This window comes from Arachis hypogaea, chromosome 5, assembly GCF_003086295.3.
Source record: "Arachis hypogaea cultivar Tifrunner chromosome 5, arahy.Tifrunner.gnm2.J5K5, whole genome shotgun sequence".
Taxonomy (NCBI): Eukaryota; Viridiplantae; Streptophyta; class Magnoliopsida; order Fabales; family Fabaceae; genus Arachis; species Arachis hypogaea.
In genome coordinates, this window is record NC_092040.1 from 74403728 (window position 1) to 74419727 (window position 16000).

Sequence of the window (16000 nt, forward strand, 5' to 3'; positions counted from 1 at the left end):
GCTGGCCTCACGGCCATGCCTAGACCTTGTTCTTATGTATTTTCAACGGTGGAGTTTCTACACACCATAGATTAAGGTGTGGAGCTCTGCTGTACCTCGAGTATTAATGCAATTACTATTGTTCTTCTATTCAATTCCGCTTGTTCTTGTTCTAAGATATCACTTGTTCTTCAACTTGATGAATGTGATGATCCGTGACACTCATCATCATTCTCACCTATGAACGTGTGCCTGACAACCACCTCCGTTCTACCTTAGATTGGGTGGATATCTCTTGGATTCTTTAACCGGAATCTTCGTGGTATAAGCTAGAACTGATGGCGGCATTCAAGAGAATCCGGAAGGTCTAAACCTTGTCTGTGGTATTCTGAGTAGGATTCAATGATTGAATGACTGTGACGAGCTTCAAACTCCTGAGGGCGGGGCGTTAGTGACAGACGCAAAAGAATCACTGGATTCTATTCCGGCCTGATTGAGAACCGACAGATGGATAGCCGTGCCGTGACAGGGTGCGTTGAACATTTCCAGTGACAGGATGGGAGGTAGCCACTAACAACGGTGAAACCCTTGCATACAGCTTGCCATGGAAAGGAGTAAGAAGGATTGGATGAAGACAGTAGGAAAGCAGAAAGATGGAAGGGACCAAGCATCTCCATACGCTTATCTGAAATTCCCACCAATGAATTACATAAGTATCTCTATCTTTATCTTTATGTTTTATTCGTATATCACCCATATCCAGTTGAGTTTGCCTGACTAAGATTTACAAGGTGACCATAGCTTGCTTCATACCGACAATCTCTGTGGGATCGACCCTTACTCGCGTAAGGTTTATTACTTGGACGACCCAGTACACTTGCTGGTTAGTTGTGCGAAGTTGTAGTGATCACAATTTCGCATACCACCTTCTCAATTGAACCGGCTTTCCTCTTGAATCTCTCTTCCATTGGGCACCCTCTTCACATATGACTGTGAGGACTTGGTCCAACCTTTGATCAAAGTTGACCATTCTAGTGTAAGGATGTTCATCTCCTTGCATCATGGGCAAGTTGAATGCCAACCTTACATTTTCCGGACTAAAAACCAAGTATTTTCCCCGAACCATAGTAAGCCAATTCTTTGGATCCGGGTTCACACTTTGGTCATGGTTCTTGGTGATCCATGCATTGGCATAGAACTCTTGAACCATTAAGATTCTGACTTGTTGAATGGGGTTGGTAAGAACTTCCCAACCTCTTCTTTGGATCTCATGTCGGATCTCCAGATATTCACTCTTTTTGAGTGAAAAAGGGACCTCGGGGATCACCTTCTTCAAGGCCACAACTTCATAGAAGTGGTCTTGATGCACCCTTGAGATGAATCTTTCCATCTCCCATGACTCGGAGGTGGAAGCTTTTGCCTTCCCTTTCCTCTTTCTAGAGGTTTTTCCGGCCTTGGATGCCATAAATGGTTATGGAAAAATAAAAAGCAATGCTTTTACCACACCAAACTTAAAAGGTTTGCTCGTCCTCGAGCAAAAGGAGAAAGAAGAGAGGAGAAGAAGAAGAAATGAAGAAGAAGAGAATGGCTTTGTGTTCGGCCAAAAAGGGGGAGAAGTAGTGTTTATGATGTGTGAAAATGAAGGAGTGAAGGAGGGTTTATATAGGAGTGGGGGGTGATGGTTCGGTCATGTATGGGAGGGTTTGGGTGGGAAAGTGGTTTGAATTTGAATGGTGAGGTAGGTGAGGTTTTATGAGGGATGGATGTGAGTGGTGAAGAGAAAGATGGGATTTGATAGGTGAAGGGTTTTTGGGGAGGAGGTGTTGAGGTGATTGGTGAATGGGTGAAGAATAGAGAGAGTGGGGGTAGGTGGGGATCCTGTGGGGTCCACAGATCCTGAGGTGTCAAGGAAAAGTCATCCCTGCACCAGGTGGCAAGCAATAATGCGTTTTGTGCCAATTCTGGCGTTAAACGCCGGGCTGGTGCCTATTTCTGGCGTTTAACGCCGAATGCTTGCCCTTTTCTGGCATTTAACGCCAGTCTGGTGCCCCTTTATGGCGTTAAACACCCAGAATGGTGCCAGACTGGGCGTTAAACGCCCAACAGCTAGCCTTACTGGCGTTTAAATGCCAGCACGCTCTCCTCCAGGGTGTGCTATTTTTCTTTCTGTTTTTCATTCTGTTTTTGCTTTTTCAATTGATTTTGTGACTTCTCATGATCATCAACCTACAAAAGAACATAAAATAACAAAGGAAAATAGATAAAATATAACATTGGGTTGCCTCCCAACAAGCGCTTCTTTAATGTCAATAGCTTGACAGAGGGCTCTCATAGAGCCTCAGAAATACTCAGAGCAATTTTAGAACCTCCCAACACCAAACTTAGAGTTTGAACGTGGGAGTTCAACACCAAACTTAGAAGTTGGTTGTGGCCTCCCAACACCAAACTTAGAGTTTGACTGTGGGGGCTCTATTTGACTCTGTTTTGAGAGAAGCTCTTCATGCTTCCTCTCCATGATGACAGAGGGATATCCTTGAGCCTTAAACACAAAGGATTCTTCATTCACTTGAATGATCAATTCTCCTCTATCAACATCAATCACAGCCTTTGCTGTGGCTAGGAAGGGTCTGCTAAGGATGATGGATTCATCCATGCACTTCCCAGTCTCTAGGACTATGAAATCAGCAGGGATGTAATGGTTTTCAACTTTAACCAGAACATCCTCTACAAGTCCATAGGCTTGTTTTCTTGAATTGTCTGCCATCTCTAGTGAGATTTTTGCAGCTTGCACCTCAAAGATCCCTAACTTCTCCATTACAGAGAGAGGCATGAGGTTTACACTTGACCCTAAGTCACACAAGGCCTTATTGAAGGTCATGGTGTCTATGGTACAAGGTATTGAAAACTTCCCAGGATCCTGTCTCTTTTGAGGTAGTTTCTGCCTAGACAAGTCATCCAGTTCCTTGGTGAGCAAAGGGGGTTCATCTTCCCAAGTCTCATTTCCAAATAACTTGTCATTTAGCTTCATGATTGCTCCAAGGTATTTAGCAACTTTCTCTTCAGTGACATACTCATCCTCTTCAGAGGAAGAATACTCATCAGAGCTCATGAATGGCAGAAGTAAGTCCAATGGAACCTCTATGGTCTCATTTTGAGCCTCAGATTCCCATGGTTCCTCATTGGGGAACTCATTGGAGGCCAGTGGACGTCCGTTGAGGTCTTCCTCAGTGGCGTTCACTGCCTCTTCCTCCTCTCCAAATTCGGCCATGTTGATGGCTTTGCACTCTCCTTTTGGATTTTCTTCTGTATTGCTTGGAAGAGTACTAGGTGGGAGTTCAGTAATTTTCTTGCTCAGCTGACCCACTTGTGCCTCCAAATTTCTAATGGAGGACCTTGTTTCAGTCATGAAACTTTGAGTGGTTTTGATTAGATCAGAGACCATGGTTGCTAAGTCAGAGGTATTCTGCTTAGAACTCTCTGTCTGTTGCTGAGAAGATGATGGAAAAGGCTTGCTATTGCTAAACCTATTTCTTCCACCATTATTGTTGTTGAAACCTTGTTGAGGTCTCTGTTGATCCTTCCATGAGAGATTTGGATGATTTCTCCATGAAGGATTATAGGTGTTTCCATAGGGTTCTCCCATGTAATTCACCTCTTCTATTGAAGGGTTCTCAGGATCATAAGCTTCTTCTTCAGATGAAGCTTCCTTAGTACCGCTTGGTGCATTTTGCATTCCAAACAGACTTTGAGAAATCATATTGACTTGTTGAGTCAATATTTTATTCTGAGCCAGTATGGCATTCAGAGTGTCAATCTCAAGAACTCCTTTCTTCTGATTGGTCCCATTGTTCACAGGATTCCTTTCAGAAGTGTACATGAATTGGTTATTTGCAACCATTTCAATCAGCTCTTGAGCTTCTGTAGGCGTCTTCTTCAGATGAAGAGATCCTCCAGCAGAGCTATCCAAAGACATCTTGGATAGTTCAGAGAGACCATCATAGAAAATACCTATGATGCTCCATTCAGAAAGCATGTCAGTGGGACACTTTCTGATTAATTGTTTGTATCTTTCCCAAGCTTCATAGAGGGATTCTCCTTCCTTCTGTCTGAAGGTTTGGACTTCCACTCTAAGCTTACTCAATTTTTGAGGTGGAAAGAACTTTGCCAAGAAGGCATTGACTAGCTTTTCCCAAGAGTTCAGGCTTTCTTTAGGTTGTGAGTCCAACCATATTCTATCTCTGTCTCTTACAGCAAAAGGGAATAGCATAAGTCTGTAGACCTCAGGGTCAACTCCATTAGTCTTGACAGTGTCACAGATTTGCAAGAACTCAGCTAAAAACTGATGAGGATATTCCAATGGAAGTCCATGGAACTTGCAATTCTGTTGCATTAGAGAAACTAATTGAGGCTTAAGCTCAAAGTTGTTTGCTCCAATGGCAGGGATAGAGATGCTTCTCCCATAGAAGTCGGGAGTAGGTGCAGTAAAGTCACCCAGCACCTTCCTTGCATTGTTGGCATTGTTGTTGTTTTCGGCTGCCATGGGTTCTTCTTCTTTGAAGATTTCTGTTTGGTCCTCTACAGAGAGTTGTGCCTTGACTTCTCTTAGCTTTCGCTACAAGGTCCTTTCAGGTTCAGGATCAGCCTCAACAAGAATGCTTTTGTCCTTGCTCCTGCTCATAAGAAAGATAAGAGAACAAGAAAATGTGGAATCCTCTATGTCACAGTATAGAGATTCCTTGAGGTGTCAGAGGAAAAGAAAAATAGAAGGCAGAAGTAGAAAATTCGAACTTATCAAAGAAGATGGAGTTCGAATTTTGCATTAAGGAATAGTGTTAGTCCATAAATAGAAGGATGTGAGAAGAGGGGAAGTAATTTTCGAAAATCAAGTAAAAGGTTTTGAAAACATTTTGAAAAACACTAATTGATTTTCGAAAATAAAAGTGGGAAAGAAATCAAGTGATTTTTGAAAAAGAAATTGAAATTAGAAATCAAAAAGATTTGATTGAAAGTTATTTTGAAAAAGATGTGGTTAAGAAGATATGATTGGTTTTAAAAAGATGTGATTGAGAAGATATGATTTGAAAAACATTTGATTTTGAAAAGATTTTGAAAACTTGAAAAAAATTTGCATTGAAAACAAAATCTTCCCTCTTGTGCCATCCTGGCGTTAAACGCCCAGAATGGTGCACATTCTGGCGTTTAACGCCCAAAACTCTACCCTTTTGGGCGGTAAACGCCCAACCAGGCACCCTGGCTGGCGTTTAAACGCCAGTCTGTCCTTCTTCACTCGGCGTTTTGAACGCCCAGCTTTTTCTGTATAATTCCTCTGCTGCATGTTCTGAATCTTCAGTTCCCTGTATTATTGACTTGAAAAGGCACAAATTAAAAATATTTTTGGATTTTTTAAAAGTGAGGAATAATCAAAATGCAACTAAAATCAAATAATAATGCATGCAAGACACCAAACTTAGCAATTTGTATACTACGTACACTAATAAGAATGCATATGAGACACATAAACACTCAAGTCAAGAGGAATTAAAGATCAGAGTAATGAAATCATCAAGAACATCTTGAAGATCGCTAAGACATATGAATGAATGCAAGAAAAATAGAAACATGCAATTGACACCAAACTTAAAATGAGACACAAGACTTAAACAAGAAATATTTTTGGATTTTATGATTTTGTAATTTTTTTTTGGTGCTTTTTCGAAAATTAAGTGGAAAGGAAAATAAAGATATCAAAATTCTTAATGAGAATTCCAGGAATCATGCAATGCTAGTCTAAGACTCCGGTCCAGGAATTAGACATGGCTTCATAGCCAGCCAAGCTTTCAAAGAAAGCTCCGGTCCAAAACACTAGACATGGCCAATGGCCAGCCAAGCCTTAGCAGATCATTGCTCCAATAGCAAGATTGATAGAAATCAACAAGCTCTTGTGATGATAAGTTGAAACCTCGGTCCAATGAAATTAGACATGGCTTCACAGCCAGCCAGACTTCAACAAATCATCATGAAACTCTAGAATTCATCTTCAAGAATTCTGAAAAAAAAATACCTAATTTAAGCAACAAGATGAACCGTCAGTTGTCCAAACTCGAACAATCCCCGACAACGGCGCCAAAAACTTGGTGGACGAAATTGTGATCACTACAACTTCGCACAACTAACCAGCAAGTGTACTGGGTCGTCCAAGTAATAAACCTTACGCGAGTAAGGGTCGATCCCACAGAGATTGTTGGTATAAAGCAAGCTATGGTCACCTTGTAAATCTTAGTCAGGCAAACTCAAATAGATATGGGTGATATACGAATAAAACATAAAGATAAAGATAGAGATACTTATGTAATTCATTGGTGGGAATTTCAGATAAGCGTATGGAGATGCTTGGTCCCTTCTGTCTCTCTGCTTTCCTACTGTCTTCATCCAATCCTTCTTACTCCTTTCCATGGCAAGCTGTATGCAAGGGTTTCACCGTTGTCAGTGGCTACCGCCCATCCTCTCAGTGGAAATGTTCAACGCACCCTGTCACGGCACGGCTATCCATCTGTCGGTTCTCAATCAGGCCGGAATAGAATCCAGTGATTCTTTTGCGTCTGTCACTAACGCCCCGCCTTCAGGAGTTTGAAGCTCGTCACAGTCATTCAATCATTGAATCCTACTCAGAATTCCACAGACAAGGTTTAGACCTTCCGGATTCTCTTGAATGCCGCCATCAGTTCTAGCTTATACCACGAAGATTCCGGTTAAAGAATCCAAGAGATATGCACCCAATCTAAGGTAGAACAGAGGTGGTTGTCAGGCACACGTTCATAGGTGAGAATGATGATGAGTGTCACGGATCATCACATTCATCAAGTTGAAGAACAAGTGATATCTTAGAACAAGAACAAGCGGAATTGAATAGAAGAACAATAGTAATTGCATTAATACTCGAGGTACAGCAGAGCTCCACACCTTAATCTATGGTGTGTAGAAACTCCACCGTTGAAAATACATAAGAACAAGGTCTAGGCATGGCCGTGAGGCCAGCCTCCCAATGATCTAAGAACTAGATGTCCCCAGATTCCAAATACAATAGTAAAAGGTCCTATATATGGAAAACTAGTAGCCTAGGGTATACAGAGATGAGTAAATGACATAAAAATCCACTTCCGGGCCCACTTGGTGTGTGCTTGGGCTGAGCATTGAAGCATTTTCGTGTAGAGACTCTTCTTGGAGTTAAACGCCAGTTTTTATGCCAGTTTGGGCGTTTAACTCCCATCCTTGTGCCAGTTCCGGCGTTTAACGCTGGGAATTCTGAGGGTGACTTTGAACGCCGGTTTGGGCCATCAAATCTTTGGCAAAGTATGGACTATCATATATTGCTGGAAAGCCCAAGATGTCTACTTTCCAACGCCGTTGAGAGCACGCCAATTGGGCTTCTGTAGCTCCAGAAAATCTACTTCGAGTGCAGGGAGGTCAGAATCCAACAGCATCTGCAGTCCTTTTTAGTCTTTGAATCAGATTTTTGCTCAGGTCCCTCAATTTCAGCCAGAAAATACCTGAAATCACAGAAAAACACACAAACTCATAGTAAAGTCCAGAAAAGTGAATTTTAACTAAAAAATAATAAAAATATGCTAAAAACTAACTAGATCATACTAAAAACATACTAAAAACAATGCCAAAAAGCGTACAAATTATCCGCTCATCACATGTCCTCATGCGTAGAGAAATGCAAAAGGAACACAAAAGACCGAGGGATCATAAAGGTATAAGACTCATGAAGTGCAACCTACTTATATAAATACAACTATGACTAGCGCTATTATCCACTTGGTTAGGAACAAATCGACCTTCCTAAGATATATGCAAGCATATAGGGTCCGATGGTGGTCAATATATAGGACTTACCAATTTTAAGCGTCAAATGCAATATATGTAACTTTGCATGAGGAATGCTCATGAGAGCCGGGAATCAAGGAATTGAGCATCGAACCCTCACCGGAAGTGTTTGCACTCTAGTCGCTCGGTGTTTGGGGTTGGTTCACTCAATCCTCCCCTAATCATGCTTTCCAAGATTTGTTTTTCATCTAACACTCAACAATTATTCAATGCATGCATACAATTATCATGAGGTCTTTTCTTTTGGGTTGTAATGGGGCTAGGGTTAAGGTAGGATGCATATTTGGTCAAGTGAGCTTGAAGTTTAAATCTTTGATAGGCTTAGACTTCCCTCCTAACCTATGACATCCTATACAATCAAGTTCTAACCTAACTACCCATTCTTTCACTTTTTCACATACTCATGCATTTTCTTTTCATTTCACGGCACTTATGCATTGATTCTTATTGAGCTTCACTTTGGGGCAATTTGTCCCCTTTATTGCTCTTCTCTTTTTTTTTCTTTTTCTATATAATTTTTTTTTCTTTTCTTTTCTCTTTTTTTTTTCCACTTTTATCTCTTTTGCTTTTCATTTTTTTTCTTCTTTTTTTTTCTTTCAAACTATATACAAGAACATCAATGCATAAGGTCTATACATTTAATCACTACATGAGTATATATCCAATTCCCCAATATAAAAATACAAAACACAAACACCCTTTTATCCCGACCAATGTCCCAAAGTTTTCCCACTCTTGAACGACACTCACACTCACTAGCCTAAGCCAATCAAAGATCCAAATAACGGATATTCATTGTTTTCCGCTTTAAGGCTTGTAATGTGCTAAAATAAGAATATGTGGGTTAAGTGTAGGCTCAAAGTTGGCTAACAAAGGAAGATAAAAGGTAGGGTCATTTGGGTAAGTGAGCTAATGAAATGATGGCCTCAATCATATAAGTGCACGAATACACAAAATAATGGATATAAAGAATCAAACAAATCAAGGATCGCACTCATAGAGAGAGAACAATTGCCCACAAGAAGAATAGTAGGTGACTATAAGATGTAGCCACAAAACAAGGCTCAAAGCTCACTAGCTTGTGTTCTTAACTCAAAATCCATGTTCCAAAATATAATTCTTCATGCAAATTTGGCATCAAAATGTTTAAAATTGGCAGTGCCACGGTTGCCCCAAAGTATTGGTTTCCTAAGAAAGAGTTTCATTGTTCCAACCAAGTAAACTTATCATGCAAATGGTGTCAAATAAGACCTAATCATGCAACCTATCCTAATTACAAAGGAGTTCAAAGAACAAGAATTTATTCGGGTGTTACCTACGGAGATCGGTCAGCCGACCTCCCCACACTTAAAACTTAGCACGGTCCTCCGTGCTATAGGTTAGGCGCAATGGGTGGTCGATTCCCGGGTGTCCCTCATCTCCGATGTCATCGCTATCTCCGCTTGAAGTTGCGGTGGATGTGGAGATGTCTGGTTCCTCCATAGGTGGGGTGACTACGCTTAGAAGTTTCTTCACGTGAGCGTATCGGCGTTGGTTACGCCTCTCATAACGGTCCAACTTCTTGTGCAGGTCCTCAAGGCATTGGGTGGCTGATTTTTGTGGTGTGGATGATGTGGTGGTGTTGCGAGTTGGTGTGGGTAGTCCAATGTCCTTGGTGAATTTCGGAGGTTTGAGGCACCTCTTGGTCGGAATAACATCGCCCTCGACCGGAATTGAGGTTCTCCTATCCTTAGCCTCTCAGTGGACGCCGGCCATTGCAACTAATTCGGTCACCATAGTAGGGAATGGTAGATTTCCCTTGGCATGAATGTGCCCCATGGATTGGCGAATGGCATGCGAAATGTCGACCGATTTCTCGGTTAAGATGCACCATATCAATAATGCAAGCTCGGCGGTAATGGATGACCCATGGGTGCTTGGGAGCACGTAGTGAACTAGAATTTGGGCCCATGCCGTGGCTTCTTGAGTGAGGTAGCGGGCATCTAAACCCTTTGGTCGTTGCTTTATGGTCCCCCGAATCCAACATGCGTCGGGTAAAGCAATTACGCGGAGGGTCGCGCTCCAATCGAATGCACGGTCATCGCATGCAGTCAAGACTTCTTGGTAGGCATCATATCCATCCGTCAACGGCCCAATCCCAAGGACTTCTCGGATGGTTTCCACTATGACTGACACTTGCTTCCGGTGCACAAATATTGATGTGAGAAGGGGTGAGTGGTAGTTGGAGTAGAATTCCACCACCCATGAGCGATTGGCCTCCTTTGGTTGCCTCAAGAGGAACCTCCATTGCCTCCGATCAATGTGTGGCATCACTATCGGAGTGAGGTGAGCCGGTAGGACTAGAAGAGGTTCCGGGTGATAATTCCTTTCAATCATTCTTGAGTAAACAAGTTTGCAGTAGCGGTTAGGGAACTTGTTTGAATCCTTTGGAGGGTTGTCCTTCTCTAGAACATCAACGGGGCCCTTAGCCTTCTTCAGGAGTGGCTTGGCCGTTAGTTCTTGGCGCGCTCTATTGGAAGCCGGCTTCGTCGGGGCTTTCCCTTTGTTCCTTTTGATTACCATCCTGTGATAGCAAGGAAAGGGGATAACATCAAACCCAAAAAAGCGTAAATGAATGCGATGATGCAAATGAAGAGTTGTGCCATAGGAATATGGATATCATTATTACATGACAGCTGCAACATGTAACTCAGATAACATGTGATGAGCAAGGCGAATCATTTGCATGTGGTGCAAGGGTGGTATAAGCATGCAAGTAAGAAGCATGAGAGGCATACACCCTCAAATACCAAAGTGGGAGTCAATTTATGAAAAGGTGAGTGGATGGATTGGGGAATGTGGGGATGCACCCAAAACTGGTTAGTTAAGAGGCAATTAGTCAAAATGAGCTCAAAACTCAAGTATGCCTTTCATCAAACACTTGGCGTGCATCCTTTTTGTAGTATGTAATTAGATGCAGGTGAAAGCAATGTAACATTCCACAATCCATTATTAATGACTACAGTGCACAGTGGTTATAAGAAAATCAAGCAACACATCTCATCTATCAATGCAAGAGAATGTAGGACCCAAATGCCTATGAAGAGTTAAATGGAAAACAAAAACACCCCAAAGAAGTAGCTAAAAAACTATAGGGAAAATAAGGGGGCTACCTAAAACAAATCGAAATTGAAGATTAAGAATCAAAAAGAGAGAAGTAGAGCAAGAGGGGAGCCTAGTAAAGTACCTTGAGAGAGATGGAAATAGGTATGGGAGAGGGGGTTGTAAAGTGGAATGATGGAGGATGGAGGGGCAATGTAGGGGCCACCGGAGGTAGGTGGTCGGAGGTGGTTGGAAGGAAGGAGAAAGGGTAGGAGGGAGAGGGGTAGTAGAGGGGGTGAGAAGAAGAAGAGAGGAAGAAGAATGAAAGGGGGCAAGTGTGCTCCCTATTAAGTTGGCGTCGATCACCCACGCGTGCGCGCATGGTGCGCGCTCGCGCAAAGAAGCGAGGTGGAGTAGGGTCGCGCGCGCGCACGTTGCGCGTACGCGCCCATGCGCTTGTGCTGGTAGCATAAGGGTGGCTTAGAGTTGGCACAACTCTCTGGATGAAGTACCAGAAGTTGGCTGCAGGGCTGTGCGCGTGCGCGGCAATGTGGTTATGCCCCAGGCATGAGATGGGCCTGGGTTGGGCCTAACTCTCTGTGAAGTGGCCTAGAGGAGGGTGCAAGACGAGGGACGCGTGCGCGGCCTAGGCGTGCGCGCGCACATCGTGTTGTGAGCATATGGGCGCATGCGCGCCAGGTGCGCGCACGCGGCAGAGGTGGTGGGCTGGTGGCTTAGTGCAGGCCTGAGAGTGGCCTAACTCTCTGGAATATGTACCAGGAGTGCACAAGGGTAATCGGCGCGCGTGCGCACGGTGCGCTAGCGCGTCGATCTGCAGATTTGTGAAAGCGTGCGTACGCGCCAGGTGATCTAGCCATAAACTTGATAGCTACGATTTAGGAAATTGCACAATCGGCAAAATTCCTTCCGGCAAGTGCACCGGTTATCGTCAAGTAAAAACTCACAATAGAGTGAGGTCGAATCCCACAAGGATTGGTTGAATGAGCAATTCGGATTAGAAGTTTGTTCTAGTTGAGCGGAATCAAGATTTAGATGAGAATTGCGGAATCTTAAATTGCATGAATTAAAGAGCGAGAAGTTAAATTGCTGAAATTAAAAGGGATGGGGGTGATTGCATGAATTTAATGGCAGAATGTAAAGAGAAAGTGTAGATCAGAAATGGGGAGTTCATTGGGTGTTAGGAGATATTGAGATCTCCGAATCAAAACATTTTTATCCCTTCCTCAACCAATGCATTCATTGAATTTTGCTTGGCAATCTTATATGATTGGATCCCAATCCCTTGGCTCACCAATTCTCTCTAAAAACAAACAAATTCCCAATTCCTTGGTTTAAATGTTCATAAGAAGAGATGATGCTCGATCACTGATTATACCACACAGTTTCATGAACCACAATTTGGTAGGATTACATGTCACAATATCCATCCAAACCCCAATCCAATTCACTGTGAGAAAGCTTCTCTAGCATGAATCCTCCATTCCTTTCCCAAGGTTCCGAAGGATTCCAATTATGGATAGTTTCTTTCCCAAGATAACTACCCAATGGAATTAAACCGAGAAGCTTTCTAACAAAATTCAAGAGAAAAGATTGAAGAAGAAGATAAAAACTATTATTGATTCATTGAATTACAATAGAGCTCCCTAACCCAATGAAAGGGGTTTAGTGATTCATAGCTCAGAATTCAATTACAGAAAAATTGATGAAAAATTCTCAAGTGTCAAAAAGTGCTAACTAACTTCAATTCTATCCTATTTATACACTTTCTAAATTGAGCTTCTGTTGTGTTTCTTGGGCTTTGAGGCCTTTCCTTGATTTCCTTTTGCTTTGGGTTTATGGTCCATAATCCTGATGAGGCTGTGATCCAATTCTGTAACATTCATTGAGCAAACTTAGTGATAAACAAGTAATGACACAAGACTCAACAATTTGAAGTTCCAGACTCATCAATTCTTCAGGCCCAATCCCATAAACCATGATATTCAATTGGGTTTCATACCATAATACGTTTAAGTTAATGTTTGTGCTCAATGCTAACTTAAACTTCAATATATTTGGCCCAGAAACCCTTTCAAAGAGTGGCGTTTAAGTTGAAGTTTAAGTTTCAGTTTAAGGTTAAACTGAAACTTAAACGTGGAATTGGAAGAAAGCAACCCAGGAGGGTAATTAATCGAACACGTTTAAGCTTCAGTTTAAGGTTAAACTGAAGCTTAAACGTGGAAATGAAGATTGCAACCCTGGAGGCAATTCTGGTCGAACACGTTTAAGCTCCAGTTTAAGGTTAAACTGGAGCTTAAACGTGGAAATGAGAAGGCAACCCTGGAGGAGCAAAAACGCCGAACACGTTTAAGCTCCAGTTTGACCTTAAACTGGAGCTTAAACGTGGGAATGAAGAAGGTAACCCAGGAGTGTGAATGTCGAACACGTTTAAGCTCCAGTTTGAGGTCAAACTGGAGCTTAAACGTGGAAATGGCTTCCTGGTGCATAATGTGGTTCGAACACGTTTAACCTCCAGTTTAAGGTTAAACTAGAGGTTAAACGTGGAAATGCTCCCTTGGTGCCATTCTCATTCTGGCGTTTAACCTTCAGTTTAAGGTTAAACTGGAGGTTAAACGCCAGTTTCCTCTTTTCTCAGCTTTCATGATTCTGGCGTTTAACCTTCAGTTTAACCTTAAACTGAAGGTTAAACGCCACTTTCAGCTTTGGTGCATTTCTTATTCTGGCGTTTAACTTCCAGTTTAAGGTTAAACTGGAGGTTAAACGCCACTTTCAGCATTATATGGCTTGGTAGTTTAAGTTCCAGTTTAAGCTTAAACTGGAACTTAAACTCCACATGTGATTTTCAAGCTTCCTTTATTGATTTTGTTGCTTCCTTGCCTAGCCTCTTCTTCCCTGAAATCATCCACACAATTGCATCAAAGTCTTGCAAAATTTCATGAGAAATCTTCCATTCATAGCATTCAAGTAATATAACTAAAAACCCATGGAATTTGCATCAAAATTACACTGTTTGGATGATTCATTACTTTGTTGTTCATTTAACCATTCTTGGTTACTTTAAGCTCAAGAAAATGCATAAAACAACCAAAACTAACAGAATATTGCTAGTGAAACTAGCCTAAGATACCTTGGCATCACAACACCAAACTTAATACTTGCTTGTCCCTAAGCAAGTCCTGAGTTATTTGAGAAGAAAGTATGAAACAAAAGCAAATACATTGGCTATATTAGCAAGCATTTGAAGTTTATCAGAAGGGTTTTATGCAGAAAGTTGCAGCATCACTTTTTCATTCTTATCAGGTAGGATTATCACTTTTTCATTGCATCCATCAAACACTGCTATGGCCTCTTGTTATTCTTATGTCCTTGGCACTTTTTCCTTTCTTTGTTTTACTTTTTCTTAGAGCTCCTTTGCTCCTTGTTTGCTCAGTGTCATGTGTTGCACAAGCCTTTGGCATTTTCTTTTTCTTATCAGTGCATTACACATATCCACTACAGGCATTTTAGTTCACATTTCTTCCTGAGACATTGGTGCCCAGCACCTCTTTGTGTGACTAAATGTTTTGTATTTAGGTTGCTCTTGATAATGGATTTTTGGTCGATAATCCCGGGTTAGTTAACCCAAGTTACCAAGTGTTGAAACACTCCTCAGAACCTATTCATCCAAGCATATCCTTAATACATAAACACCACAGGCATTTGTCTCAGAAGTTCAAACCATTGGTGCCTAGCTTATTTTCTCAAATTTTTTTTTTGCTTTTTGGTTGCCCCTTTTCAGTGGCTTTTTCTTCTTCTTTTTCTTTCTTTTTCATGGCCAAAGACATTTATTTATCAAAATCCATAGACAGTACTCAACTTCTACACAAAAATGATAATTCTACACTCAATTTCTAGTGATCTGACTAAACAATCAAGCATGCATACCACCACTTAATTCTACTTGATTTGTCACTAATTGAGCCAAGTTACTTTTGTTCAAAATTTTCTTTTATTTTTGGAAACAGAACAAGCATGGCAAGCATTTGTTTAAGAAGGTGAAGTTATATCCAAACATCTAGGCATTCACTTTATTCAAAGCAATAAACAAACAAACCTGCAAATTGACTTAAAATGAAAGAAAGCTCATAAAGACAATTCACAAACTATTATTTGATTATTAAGGAACAAGATCACCTCTCATTTGTTGCTTGGTTCTTTTTGATTCTTGGGGTCTTGCTTCTTCTTGCTTCTTGCTTGGTTCAGCAATGAGTTTATGAACTTTGATCTCTCCTCCCACCATAATGCAATGTAGCAAGATGGCTCTTTTAGGGACTATTTCTGAAGAGTTTGCAGTGGGTAGGATGGATCTCCTAACTATTGCATACCACCCTTTAGCGTCAGGTGTTAGGTCTCCCCTTCTCAAGACTCTTGGAGCCCCTTTTGTTTTTCTTACCCATTCAGCTCTGATGGCACAAAGGTCTTCAGCAATAGTCGTATAGTCAGGTTCTCCTATCATCCTTTCCTCATAACTTGCTTGGCTGAAACGTATGTTTTTCAGGCCAAGAGTTTTCATGATTGCCTTGGGGCTGAAATCAACTTCCACCCCTCTCACATAGCTTTTCTAGGTAGGTTCCACGGTTGGATCCTCCCTCACTGCATTTGCATATAACTCCTTCACCAGGTTGATGTTGATCTTAGTGATTGGCTTAGTCAAGAGCTCCCACTTCTTCTTTTTGATCTTCTCCCAAATACCTGGGAACTCATCCTTTTCAAGGTCAAAGGGGACCTCAGCTAGTACCCTTTTAGGTCTCATCCATTCGGCTTGAATCTCATGGAAAACTGATTTGTATTTCCATGCATCAAATTCCCTCTCCTCCTCCATTGGCTGCTTGTCTTTTCTTCTTTTGTGGCTGGATGAGGCCGCCATTGGTTCTTTAGTTTTGGCGAGTGACAAGCTAAAGTTAATAAGGTGAAGTAAGAAAGTGTTGTTAGAAGTGTGGTGAGGTTGTGTTCGGCAATAGATAGTTATGCTATGATGAAAGGAAATGTG